We start from the raw sequence: 13,738 nt of genomic DNA, 5'->3' as shown, positions 1-13,738 counted from the left end.
GTCCGGCGCGCATATTGTTCGGCATTGCAAGGCGGGTTCCTCCTTCGAATAATCCATAGAAGATTGTGAACACCAGGATAGTGTCCGGCTCTGCAAAATAATTTCCACATTCCACCGTAGAGTGAATATTATGTACACAAGTTCAATCTGCTGACGTATCTTGTAGCATGACGTCACGCCACTACCAAGCCTTTACTTGAATCGTTTTTATTATACCACCTCAGCGCGTTTAGCGAAGTGGTTTCCTTGGCACGTCTTGTCGAAACAGAGATCGTGTTCCCCTTATTCCGGGATTCTCATCAATACGGACGTGGGTAACCCAACCGCGCCCGTCGCCACGCCCCCTCTATCGAAGGCGAGTCCCGAACGGTCACGGAGACGGCTCTTGGTATTCTCCCTCCTTATAATAGGACCAAGGCTCGTTTCTTTTCTTCAATCCTCCATCGAATCCTCTCCTTGCTCCAAGTTCCAACACCCAGAGCCCTAGATTCGAGCACTTCGGACCTTCAACAATGTCCGGTTCCGGCCTTCAGGGCCGGTGGATGCCCTCCTCCGTCACGGAGGAAGACGTGCTACAGCTGCGGGAGGCCACGTACCTGTCCTACGAGATTTCGCACAGGCTGCCCGCCGAAGGGCAGGCCATCCCCACCCCCGAGCCGGGCGAGTATGTCGTCTTTGTATCCCACCTCCGTCGGGTTTTAGGCTTCCCGATGGATCCTTTTGTGAGAGGGCTCATGTTCTACTATGGGTTGGAATTCCATGACCTGGCTCCGGAGTCTATCCTCCATATTTCCGCGTTTATTGTTGTCTGCGAAGCCTTCCTCCGCGTCACCCCCCACTTCGGCCTATGGCTGAAGAACTTCAATGTGGAGCCGAAGATGATCGGGGGGCGTCAAGCACAGTGCGGCGGGGGGCCGTAAGCAGGAGGGCCGATGCCTCGTGGCCCGAGGGCTCCTTCCAAGAGGAGCTCGACTTGTGGCAGCAGGAGTGGTTCTATATCACCGCTCCGAAGGGCAGCAGGCAGAAGCCGCTGCCCGTATTCCGCTCGGGACCTCCTCGACGGTTGATGTCGTGGGTCAACCAAGGGCTCAACTAGGGGCCGTCAAAAGACGTGCCCCTATTGCAGGGCCGGATCCGAGACCTCCAGGCGAGGGAGATCGATCTGGTCGTGGTGATGCAGGTTATGCTGATTAGGCGTCTCCTGCCCTGCAAACGCCGTCCTCTCCGGCTATGGGAGTTCAATCCGGAGGGACCACGGATTCTCCAACACTTTATGGGTACGACACCCGTGGAGATGTACGAGTTGTTCTTCGGATCACGGGCGGTGTGTCCGGAATTGACGGAGGACGCTGGCCTAAGCTGCAATCGCCCAGATACTCAAGTAAGTAGCTCAGTGTTCGGACGTACCGTCTGTTTGCCTTTCTACAATTCGCCCTTTAACCCATTATCCTTCAACAGGAGTGGATAGCGCAAGCAAAGCTGATACGGTGTCCGGCCCCCCTCCCAGAGACCGCGCCGGATCCCGTGCTGGTCCAGATGCTGGAAGTTGCGCCTTTAGAAGAAGGCGTAGGGGAAAATAAGGGAGCTACCGCCTCGACCAAGGAGGCTCTTGAAAAAGGGGGGATCGAGAATCCCTCCCTCCAAGGGGAGAAGAGGACCGCCTCTGGAGACCCGGAGGCCAAAGCCCCTAAGCGAGGGAAGAAGTCTTCACCAGAAGGTCCTGCGTCCGAGGAGGCCCCGGCCGCACAATCTCCCCCAAAGCATCAGCCCTCCAGCGAGCCGTAAGTAGAAAAAAGAGAGCTCGGTAATAAGAGACATCCCTATTTGTGCTTCTGAGGATAACCGAATTTTTACTTTGTAGTTCGGATCTCCGACCTTGTCAGATGAGCTCATCTTCGGGGGATCTTCGTCCGGAGATGGTGGAGAATGAGACGCCTCTGTCCGCTGCGCCATCGGATAGGGCGGACGAGCCTGAAGTGTCATCACGGAGGGTATCCCCGAGCCCGGCAGAGCCGAAGAGTTCGGTGCCGACTAGTCTTCGGCCGGGGGAGCTGAAGGATCTGCTTGAGAGGGCGACTATCTCAGAAGATCACCGTGCATTGATGAGTACGGTGATTGGAAGAATTTCGTGCGCCGAAAGCAGATTGCATAATGCCGTCAGGAGTTTGCTGGCGGGGTTTGAGGTATGTGAAAATGACACCCCCTTTTTGACAGTTTTGCACATAAAGTGCGCCCTCTATAGATAGTAGCCCCTGAGACTCGGTAGGTTGTCGAAAGCGACAGCGTGCCGAGGATCAAAATCGCAGGTGTTGAGTGTCGCCTTTCTTATGCAGGTGGCGGATAGTCCGGGGGCTAGCCGGACTGATGGAGTTGCTGAATTAAAGCGGCAACTCGATGTTGCGGATGCGGACATCGCGCTAATCAACAAGCGACTTGATGAGTCGCAAGGTAAGTTGTTTCTCCGCAGTCATCTATTAAGGGAGCAAAAGCCCACCTCTTACAATATTTGTGCTTGACGCAGATGGTGCTGCTGCTGTGGAGAGCCTTCGGGCAGAACTTGCTCAAGCCAAGGAGCAAGCCAGAAGGAGTGATGCGGCTGCCTCGAGGGCGGCCGAGGAGTTAGAAGCCAAAAGGGCTGCACACTGCCGAAGCAGGGAAGAGATGGCCGAAATGGCCGTTAAGTTGAAGGATGCTACCGACCGTAATGAGGCTCTTGAAAAGGAGCGCCTATCGGAGCGAGAAGACCTGGGGAAGGCCCCCGCCGAAGCCAAGGATGCCCGTTCTACAATGCGGGCTATAAAGGAGGAGCTGCGCCAGGCCGGGGACATTGTGGCTGGCAAGCCTTTTATGCTGCGCCACAGATTTACGGATCCAAAGTATGCTCAGCTTGGCCAGCTGTGGGGTCCGGAGGATCCTTATATGGACTTAGCAGCGAGTGCGGCGGATGCCGTTGTGCACTTCCGAAGTTAGAAGGATCACAAGACGGAAGAGCTGTTTTGGTCTCAATTCCATAGTCCGGATCGTTCACTTCCGCTGACTGATCGATTGGCCGAATGGGCTGAGCTGAATAGGTTGTCCGGACTTGCCATGACGGATATCGTGACTCATGTCTGGCCGGATAGGCCCAAGCCGAAGAGCTATTTTAGCTTATTGCAGCAGTTTCTTGGGGCGGTGCCGCATATCAAGGCGATGAAGCGATCGGCCTGCATAGAGGGTGCGCGGATGGCCCTCGCCCGTGTGAAGACATATTGGACAGAGATGGATGCCACCGTTGTTGCAACCCAGGGTTCAGACGAAAGCCGGTTACCCGCCGAGCACTATTTTGGGGAAGTTCCGCGTGGTGCTCGTGTAATAGAGTCGCAGTGCTCAAAAAAATGTCACATTCAAATGAACGTTTAATTATGTAAAACAATGTTTATGATGTAAGCGCTTTTTATACTTGTGCGTTCAAGTATTGAAATATCTCCTATGCGGCCGTTTATGTATACGTGTGTATAACCTGAAAGATGACAGTCTTTGGCTTCAGCCGCCACGCACAAGGTGCGGGGGTGTTCACAAAAATAGCGCATTTTCACACTTAATCCGACGTCTCGGTCCTGTTAAGGAGGTGGTAGCATAGCAAACGAGGCAACCGGACTATGATGCTTTATCACTTTCACTTAGCCATTGGAGTTCGAGGGTGGGACTACGATATAGCCCCTGGGGGCACCGCGCTCTCCGAATTTGGGGCGCGTGTGTGCCTGACCGGGAAACGGTCCTTCGTCAAAGCGGAGGAATTCTAAACATTCCGGTGGTCAATCGAGTGGTTGACCAGTCTCTCGCTGTATCATGACAGTCAGTTTTTGGCTTTCTCTACTGAGGTGCTCGCCCAGCCGAACTGGGGCACAATCGCAGTAGTTCTCCTGGTGCCGCATTAGCCGATGATACGGAATGTAAGGCAGCAAAACACAGGAGCCGGGCAAACCCAACATTTGACCAAAGACATGATTCGGAGCTGATGCATATAAGCCCTAACTCGAGACGCCGAACACTCCCTAAGGTGTTCGGTCTTTATAATAATGGGCAGAACAATGCCCTAAGCCCCTAGTGTCCAGGTACGGGCGAGGTCCTCTGACGCAGCCGATGCCAAAACGTTAGTCTCCACTCTGGTTATAATGAGAAACCAAGGGATTATAGCAACAAGAGACAGTAAAAAAGGTTTACGCAGGGTCTTAATCTAAAAAGAATCCTTGCGACGGGTCCCTACTGCATGTCTGCGCCTATGTCTCCGTTGTGCCGTTATCCTGGACGGGTATGCACGTTGTTCATATGTAAAAAGAGAGGAACTTAGTTTGAAATGAAATCGTGCGAAAAAGTGCATGAAAAATATTAATAAATGAATAAAGCGGAGTCTATATTCGCTCATTATTGCTTATACGCACAGCCCCTTGTGAAGGGGTGTGCGGCTAGGGAGCCCCTAGCTTATTTATGCCGGACTCGTCTAGCCGTGTCCGGGGTCTTTGAATGACCCTCTTAATGAAATGATGCCACGTGGACCGGGAATTTTAAGTGTAAGAGACGCGTAATGTGGTATGGCGTTAAAGCGGACAAAAGCTTCATGTCCCAATAGTGCTTGATAGCTGCTTTTGAATGGGGCGACATGGAAGATTAGCTTTTCGCGTCGGAAGTTGTCCGGTGACCCGAACACAACTTCTAGTAATAAGGAGCCTGTGCACTTGGCGTAAGGGCCTGGCGTCACTCCTTTAAAGCAAGTGCGGCTATGTCGAATTTTAGTAAGATCTATCCCCAACTTGCGGATTGTGTTCGGATATAGCAGGTTTAAATCGCTGCCGCCGTCCATCAGGACTTGTGTAAATTGTAGTCCGTCGATTATAGGTCCAATATCAGAGCAGTCCATCCTGCATTTCGAACACTTCTGGAATAATCCAGGTGGTCAAAAGTGATTGGTTTTGACATCCAATCTCGAGGTTCCGCTGGGGTGGACCGTGCGAGACCCATCTTAGCGGGTGCCGCATTGTTTTTCCGTATTATCACATGAAGTGAGTTTACTGCTTTGACTTCTTGTGGGAAAGTCTTTTGTTTTCCGGTGACCTGCTGGTGGGGTTCGTCATCGTCCTCGCTTGGTGTGTCAAGCCCCTTGTGTTCGGCGTTGAGTCCGCCGGACTGTTTGAAAACCCAACAATCTCGGTGGGTGTGGTTTGCAGGCCTTCCGGAGGTACTGTGGATTTGACATATCCGATCCAAAATTTTGTTTAAGTTGGATAGCTCATCACTGTTGTCCTTAAGAGGCAGTGTTTTGTTGTTTGGCCGCGAGCTTTTGAATCCGGCATTGACCGCCGTGTTCTTTGGGCTTTTCTCTTTATTCCGGCGCTGATCTTTTCTACGCCATGATTTTCCGTTTCCATCTCTGATCTCGGATGTACTTGGGTCGCTGGTGCTGCATCTTGCTAGCCAGCTGTCTTCCCCCGCGCAAAAGCGAGTCATGAGGCTTGTTAGCGCGGACATTGTCCTCGGCTTCTCTTGGCCGAGGTGTCTGGCGAGCCATTCGTCTCGGACGTTGTGTTTAAAAGCTGCTAAGGCTTCAGCGTCCGGACAGTCGACTATTTGGTTCTTTTTAGTAAGGAACCTGTTCCAGAATTTGCGCGCTGACTCTCCGGGCTGTTGAGTTATATGACTTAGATCGTCTGCATCCGGAGGGCGGACATAAGTCCCTTGAAAATTTGCTCTAAACGCGTCCTCAAGCTCTTCCCAACTTCCAACAGTGTTTTCTGGGAGGCTTTTGAGCCAATGCCGAGCTGGCCCTTTGAGCTTGAGGGGTAGACATTTTATGGCGTGAAGATCATCTCCTCTAGCCATGTGTATGTGTAGTATATAATCCTCTATCCAGACTCCAGGGTCTGTTGTTCCGTCGTAAGCCTCTATGTTTATGGGTTTAAACCCTGCTGGGAATTCATGATCCAGCACCTCATTGGTGAAACATAGTGGGTGTGCGGCGCCCCTGTATTTGGGTGTACCGCTGTCTTCGAACACTTGGTGTGTTGTGATGCTTCCTGGGGCCCTCTTTTTTGGCCCGTAAATGGACCTGGCTGGGCCATCTGTTTTCCCAGGATCATGAGTCGGCTTGTGTGCGGCGCCACTTGTAATTTTTGGCCTATCATCTGGCCGTCTATCCGGCCAGACGGCCTCTTTGTTTTTTGACTGTGGGGGCTCTATGGCTTCCTCGTCAAATTCTGGCAGCAGCTTGCGCTTCGGGTAGCTCTTTGATTGATGGCCATTGCCGTATTTGTCTGCGGTTTTGAGCACTTTGCTCCACCTCATTCTGAGTATGTCTTCCGCTGTTTTGAGCTTCCATTTTTCCTTCTTCAGACTTCTTGCAGTGGCGACGAGTCTTTTGCGAAGGCTCTTATTCTCCGGTGGTGTGTCCGGCGTGAGGTCGTCTGGACTGTTGGTTTCGCCGGGCATGGATTGATTATACGATTCATCCTGTTCGGACGGTTGCTTGGTTGCATGTTCGTCGTCCACTGGTTTGCCCTGCTCTATTGCTGGGTCATTAGGAGCGCTGTTGTTGTCGAGGCGGGACTTAGGGCGGCGTCTGCATCGCCGTTTTGGTTGTTTATCGGCGGGATTATCCTTTGCCGCGCCCCGTTGGTCCTCGTTATCGCTTCCTTTTGGGGTATCCACCATATATACATCATGGGTTGGGGTGGCCTTCCAGTGCTCTGTGAGCGCTGCTTCTTGATCGTCTCCGGCATCGTCGTCCATACCGTCGATGTCTTCGGAGTCGTAGTCTAGCATGTAGGTTAAATCGTCGACAGTGGCTACAAAGTGGGTGGTGGGTGGGCTTTGAATTTCTTCGTCGTCCGCATCCCAACCATCCTGGCCGTAGTCCGGCCAGGGCTCTCCGGATAGCGAGAGATGCTTTAGCGATTTTAAGATGTCGCCAAAGGGCGAGTGCTGAAAGATGTCCGCAGCAGTGAACTCCATGATCGGCGCCCAATCGGATTCGATTGGCAGGGGCGCAGGAGGTTCGGAGTCTGGCACCTCAGAGTCACGAGCTTTATAAGGGACGGGGTCAGTGTTCGGCTCCATCGCCGTGGAAGTTGCAGCTCCCGAGCCGGTGTCCAGCCACCTGTCCTCGATCTGCGCGATCGGCTCCGGACTATGGGTTGGAGCGGGTTCGTGTGCGGCCTCCGAGGTACTGTCCGGCGGCAGAGTTAGATCATGCCCATCGTGACAGTGCGGCACGCTCGGCTGCGGATCGGATCCATCGAAGATCAAGTCTCCGTGGATATCCGCCGTGAAGTTTAGGCTTTCAAATCTGACCTGACGGCCAGGGGCGTAGCTTTCGATCTGCTCCAGATGGCCAAGTGAATTAGCCCGCAGTGCGAAGCCGCCGAATACGAAGATCTGTCCGGGGAGAAAAGTCTCACCCTGGATGTCGTTGTTGTTGATTGAAGAAGCCATCAAGCCTATCGGTGACGACACAGAGGAACTCTCAATGAAAGCACCAATGTCGGTGTCAAAACCGGCGGATCTCGGGTAGGGGGTCCCGAACTGTGCGTCTAGGCGGATGGTAATAGGAGACAAGGGACACGATGTTTTTACCCAGGTTCGGGCCCTCTCGATGGAGGTAAAACCCTACTCCTGCTTGATTGATATTGATGATATGGGTAGTACAAGAGCGGATCTACCACGAGATCAAGGAGGCTAAACCCTAGAAGCTAGCCTATGGTATGATTGTTGTAATAGTTGTGTGTCCTACGGACTAAAGCCCTCCGGTTTATATAGACATCGGAGAGGGCTAGGGTTACAGAGAGTCGGTTACAATGGTAGGAGATCTACATATCCGTATCGCCAAGCTTGCCTTCCACGCCAAGGAAAGTCCCATCCGGACACGGGACGGAGTCTTCAATCTTGTATCTTCGTAGTCTTGGAGTCCGGCTGACGATGATAGTCCGGCTGTCCGGACACCCCCTAGTCCAGGACTCCCTCAATAAGCATGCTGACCAATTCTTTTCATCACCCTGAAAGGGCCATAGAACTTAGAGTGCAACTTCAAGTGCCTGTGTGGGCTAAGAGAAGTGTGTCGATAGGGCTGCAATTTCAAGTAAACCATGTCACCCACATCAAATTCCCTTTCCTTCCTCTTTTTGTCTGCATAGAATTTCATCCTTGCTTGAGCTTTGGTCAGGTTCTGCTTAATCACTTCCATTGCTAACTCTCTGTTATGGAGCAAATTGTCACTGTCCTCACATATAGCATCAGGTAAAGCCGACTCAGCCACCATAGGAGGAGGAAACCCATATAAAGCTTGAAATGGTGTCATTTGCAAGGATGTGTGAAAGCTAGTATTGTACCACCATTCTGCTAAAGCTAACCAGCCATGCCATTTCTTAGGTTGCTGAAAACACATGCATCTGAGATAGTTTTGCAAACATTGGTTAACTCTCTCAGTCTGACCATCAGACTATGGGTGATAACTAGTACTCATGTGGAGCTTGATTTTGAGAGATTTGAACAGTTTTTGCCACAAGTTACTAGTGAAAATTCTGTCCCTGTCTGTTACTATAACCAGTGGCATGCCATGTAACTTGAACACTGTGTCAGAAAATGCCCTAGCCACTGATTGAACTGTGATAGGATGTTTCATGGCAATAAAATGTGCATACTTGGTGAATCTATCCACTGTCACCAATATCAAATCCTTATTTTCAGACACAGGTAAGCCTTCCACAAAGTCCATGCTTACATGTGCCCATGCAAAATCAGGAACTGGTAATGGTTCCAATAAACCAGGATAGGGACAATGCTCAGCTTTGTTGAGTTGACACACTGGGCAAGATTTGACAAACTGAATAACATCTTGTTTCATACCATGCCAGTGAAATACCAATTTTACTCTATGGTATGTTGCTCTTTCTCCAGAGTGACCTCCCAATTCATAATTGTGGAAGGTTTTTAGTATGTCCTGCCTGAGAGAAGTGGCAGTCCCCACCACAATCTTGTTGTTATATGTGAGAATACCATTTCTGAAAGAGTAGGCAGTACCATTTTCTTTGTCCACAGCACACTCAGCAATGAGCTCTTTAATTTTGCTGTCATCCTTGTAGCTCTTAATCACTTCTTTGACCCAAGTTGGTGTATTGGTGCTTGCAGTCAGCATAGACACCACATACTTGACCCTGGATAAGGCATCAGCAGCCTTGTTTTCCTTCCCCTTCTTGTATTCCACAGTGAAGTTATACCCTAACAACTTGAGCAATAACTTATGCTGAATGCCTTCAGTTAATTTTTGCTCTTGAATGTACTTGAGGCTTTCTTGATCTGTTCTTATAATTAATGCAGTTGCCAGAAAATAGTGCCTCCACTTCTTAACAGCTTCTATTATAGCCAGAGCTTCCTTATCATAGGTGGACATGGCAGCAGCTCTAGGTCCAATGGATTTGCTGAAATAAGAAATGGGCCTTCCTTCTTGCATTAGGACATCTCCTAGTCCATACCCACTTGCACCAGCTTCTAGAATGAAGGGCTTGGAAAAATCTGGCAAGGCTAAAACAGGTGTGTTAGTGAGCTTCTCCTTGAGAGAAGCAAAGGCTTTTTCCTGTGCTGTTTCCCACATAAATGCATCCTTCTTGAGACAATCAAATAGGGGTCTGCAAATTACCACTACAAGAAATATGTCAACTTATGACCACCACTATTGGTCACTGAAAGGTCACAAATTTCCATTTATGACCTTTTTGTGACCAAAAACAGAAGGTCAAAAGCTGGCCGTCGTAAACTGACTATAGCGACCTTTCTTCTGGAATGGTCAAAGACGTTTACGACCAAAATATTCCTACTATGGCGTTTTGGTCACTAGCAACCTCCCCAGGCCACGTAGGCATCCAGCGTGGCAAGCTGATGTGGCACAAGATTCAGCCCGGTCTGATTAGGTGTTTTACATGGGCCGAGCCCATTAATTCAGCCTATTTGTTGTTTTTTTTTCTTTCAATGTGGGTCAACTACATAGGCCAAGCCCAACAGACTTCTCTTTTTTGGGCCACAATTTTTTACAGTCCATATTATTTCAGGCCTCGGCCTTTTTCCAGCCCACTTGCTAGTTTTATTTTGTTTCTTTTCCATTTTAAAGTAGGTCCCAATAGTCAAATGGGAACCAATTACCAGAATTGTTGTTTGGGTACGACATGTCAGTTCTATATTTGTGCAATTATATAATTTGATTGAAAAAGAGCCAATAAGGCATCATATTTTATACAACAGCCAAGCAAAGTACATTACAATCATACATAGTACAGATCTGGTTTTCAGCTATAAAATACAACTAAATATACACATAACTAGCTCCAGTGGGCTAAAACGCATTGCTGGGTGTGGTTTTTCTTCGGGGTTCTTCTTCGTAGAGCTCCTGTGCATCTGCAAATAAATAAATTATGGAAAGTTGGAAACATAATAAAGTGACAAGGTCAAGATAGGCACAAGCAGCACATGAAAGGAAGGACATAAATGTTAATCTAATCTTGTTCTCTCTCATTGGATCCAACGAGAAAACAGGATAATTGTGGTTGAACATATGCAAATATCTAAATACTATGTCATAGCAAAAGAATGACTAGTCGTCCACTGCCAATCAATTACGGCATGGGAAACAATCACCAATGATCTACAGAAAATTCTGATCGCATGTGTACATGTCCATGCAGTTAAACTGAATTGAGACAAAGAGTAAACACCAATTCAGATTCATCTCCCTGAAGGAAGTCAGAACAAGAACAACTTCTCAAATTCAGAAGTTTCAACATAGGAACAGAACCAAATTGGACACCTTTAATAGGAAAAACAGAAGAGGGGTAAACACATACCCACATTGTTATATATAGTTGTGCTAGGGAATTTTAAAAACATAATCAAATGCAAATAGGAAGAACACCAAGACTGGATTCTGTATGAAGATAAACTACAACCAAAGGAAGGGTAACAGATAAAGAAAAAATTCTGACATAAAAGGTAAGCTCATTATGCATTTTATTTTTCAATGTGATACACAATAAGCATAAATAACCACCAAAATCTGTCAATACCGATCATTAACTAGACACGTTCCAACATAAAGGAAAAGCAATTATAGAGGTGTGACTTCAGGTACACAAACATAGCAAGGCCACAGCAGCCATGCAATCACTTAACTACAACGATTCTTCCTACTGTTGGCATTTTTAGAAGTGAAAGCTTCTGCTAACCAGTCTATTACTTCATAGTGTGATGGCATGTAAATATATTCAGTAAAATATATATAGTAGTAGGTATGTAGGACAACAGCATGCATTGCCCTTATCACGCAAGAAGATGCTCCCAATGTATCTACCAGCAGGAATCATAAAACACATCCATCAACTCTTTTCATTATCTTGTCCAAGTTAATACTCGCTCAAAATAATACAGCACAGCAACTAAACGACCTCAGGCATTGTGGATTCTGAGTCCAGCGACGAATGAATAGGCAAGTTTCGTATATACCGAGGTTCTTGTCGAGGGTACGGGTGAACTAGTGGAGTGCCAGGGCACCTTGAGGCGCTGCTTGAGGATGCGGCGCTGGCGCTGGATGCGCACGACCTCAGGCCACTTGGCGAACCAGTGGAGGTCCTTCTTGGGCCTTCTTGTGCGGCAGGGCACCACCGATTCCAAACTGCTTCGGCCTCTTCTCGAACAGCGGGTTCACCACCTTGTACTGCAACCACACACCAACGCAACCCAGTCAGAACACACGCGCCGGGACCGGGAGACTCCAAGCAGGAGCAGAGGAGTGGGTGCAGTACCGCCGCCTTCTTCTTCGCGACACCGGCGCCTTGCCGCCTCGCTTCGGGGCCTGCACCATTCACAAGATGGTGAGGAGGGCAGGGCCTCGCACCGGCGCCATGGGCTGCTCGGCCGCCTCCGGCTGCTGGCGCTTCCCCATGGCCGGGAGTTGCACCTTGGGGGATCGGCGGAACCCTGGCCCGGCAACAGAGATGGTGAGGAGGGGATTACCTGTCAAAAGGGAACACGAGACAAGGTGAGGTGAGGAGGAGATGGTGCACGAACAAGGAGGGGAGGGGCTTACCTTTCCCAGATCCGGCCACCTCTGGCCTAATCCCACACCTTTCTTTGCCTGCGTCTAGAACTACACAGGTCAGTTTTCCCCATGCCACATCTTTCTTTGCCTGCATAGTAACATTAGACACGTTAAATGAAGACCTCAGTTTTAACCACATTGAATTCCTAAATCCAGTGCATAATCTTTTTTCAGAAGGAAAGAACAATCCTATCCTATTCAATTACACTTGGTCTGAAACCTTAGACAGTATGTATGCAACCATAGTTATGCATAATTTAATTCTACAGAAATTTGTGCACGGCACCAACTCAACAAGTCATTCACATTATCAGACCATAGCATGCCTATAGTAACTTACTGAGAACAAATTGTTGTGATAACTATTTTCACAACCCTATGGATATATAAACAAACTTGCGAATGGTAGCATGTCTGAGTGTTACCTCCTGAATGAAATCAATGTAATGCAGAGCATGATGCTTGAACTGAGTTCCGCCTCCGGGAAAGACCAGGTGCTCCAGGTGCTCCCCGAGACATTAACCCAGTTCTGGTGCCCCTTGTACTCCACCAGCTTTGTATGAGGAATATTGCTATACCATATCAGAACCAAAAAAAAACTATGTCAGCCAGGTACACAAACCATGTCTGAAGATAACTGAAATCATGCACCAAAGACAGAGAATTCAGTTCAATGTCCAACTAAAAAAGGACCTGCTCTCTGCTATCATATCTGAACCAGTTCTACTACACGTGCAGGTGTACCAAATCCTTTAATCGGAATATGTGCTATATGACAGGAGAGAGTTCATCCAAACACAGCTAAAGAATTTGGAGCATTCTAGCTAATAAGAAGGAAAGATCGTATGCTTCTTCTACATACGGTGGAGCTGCACCAGCATTTGTTTAAGGATCGGCATGTCTGAATTTACTGTGTGTTGCGTCTGTGTTGGTAACTGAAATTAGTAGTACCTCTGACGACCTCGGGACGGAACCACTACTGCGCGAGGACGGTGGCACGGTGCTCGGCCTCCCCGCCGTAGGCCATGGCGACCTGCGCGAGCTCCTCCTGCAGGGCGTGCGCGATGACCTCCTCGTTCTCCACCGCGTCGACCTTGACCTCAGAGGCGGGGGCGGGGCGGCTGCGGCCAATAGGAGCGGAGGACGACAGCAGTCATCATCTCTTGTATGGCATCGGACGCGGACGAGAGGCTTCGGGGGGCACGACCGCGTCATTGCCGGTGAAGAAGTAGGGTGGCTCCTCTACCAGCGTGAGCGCGCGACCGTGGAGAAGCAGACTACCTCCTAGCTCGGAGAGCGAGGGGAGCCCGCCGGTGCTGGGTCGCGGCGGCTCCCTTTCCCTGCAGCCGCCGCGTGCTCTGGTACATCTCCGACAGTGTCGCGCCGCTGCCGGCCCCGCCAGAGAGATCCATCGCCGCCGCAGCCGGTCGGGATCGATCGATCGAGGGGGGAGAGGAGGATTGTTTTCGTATCTTGGATCGGTTGGGGAGGGGGCGTGAGAAGGTGGAGAAGGAAGCGAGGGGCTGGCGGGGAGGGTGCGGCGTCGCGAGAGAGAAGACGGCGGGGAGAAAGGGGAAGGGGTCGGGGTGGTGATGCGGTGAGGAAGGGCACGATGGAGGGGAGCTC

At 49.8% G+C, this 13,738-nt stretch overlaps 2 long non-coding RNA genes across 2 annotated transcripts; both read right to left on the bottom strand.

The window, feature by feature from the left end:
• Positions 1-10,237: 10,237 nt before the first annotated feature.
• On the bottom strand, positions 10,238-12,065 carry LOC119280588. Its single transcript, XR_005138114.1, has 3 exons — positions 11,817-12,065; positions 11,518-11,728; positions 10,238-10,416 (listed from the first exon to the last, which is right to left on the bottom strand). It is a non-coding gene; the product is annotated as an uncharacterized LOC119280588 (long non-coding RNA).
• A 25-nt stretch (positions 12,066-12,090) lies between these two features.
• Positions 12,091-13,690, bottom strand: LOC119280587. The gene is made up of 3 exons (XR_005138113.1): positions 13,064-13,690; positions 12,538-12,684; positions 12,091-12,200 (listed from the first exon to the last, which is right to left on the bottom strand). It is a non-coding gene; the product is annotated as an uncharacterized LOC119280587 (long non-coding RNA).
• Between the last annotated feature and the right edge of the window lie 48 nt (positions 13,691-13,738).

The sequence above is a fragment of the Triticum dicoccoides genome, chromosome 3B (genome assembly GCF_002162155.2).
Source record: "Triticum dicoccoides isolate Atlit2015 ecotype Zavitan chromosome 3B, WEW_v2.0, whole genome shotgun sequence".
Taxonomy (NCBI): domain Eukaryota; kingdom Viridiplantae; phylum Streptophyta; class Magnoliopsida; order Poales; family Poaceae; genus Triticum; species Triticum dicoccoides.
The sequence above is the reverse complement of the archived record's forward strand: the minus strand, read 5'-3'. Positions and strand labels throughout refer to the sequence as shown.